The sequence below is a fragment of the Eimeria mitis genome, genomic scaffold (genome assembly GCF_000499745.2).
Source record: "Eimeria mitis Houghton genomic scaffold, Emh_scaff489, whole genome shotgun sequence".
Classification (NCBI taxonomy): Eukaryota; Apicomplexa; class Conoidasida; order Eucoccidiorida; family Eimeriidae; genus Eimeria; species Eimeria mitis.
In genome coordinates, this window is record NW_013573189.1 from 17,648 (window position 1) to 17,880 (window position 233).

Genomic DNA, 233 nt, shown 5'->3' on the forward strand with positions numbered 1-233 from the left:
GTTAAAAGGTACACCTAAACCTATATCACAACTACGTTGATACATACAACAACTTAATATACCCTCAGAAACATAAAACTGACATAATAAATGACATGGAGGAAGAGCCATCAAACATAAAGCTGCACATACACCCCAACACACACAAAAACACAAAAAAAAATATTTTTTTATTTTTTTTTTTTTTTTTTTTTTTTTTTTTTTTTTTTTTTTTTTTTTTTTTTTTTTTTTTT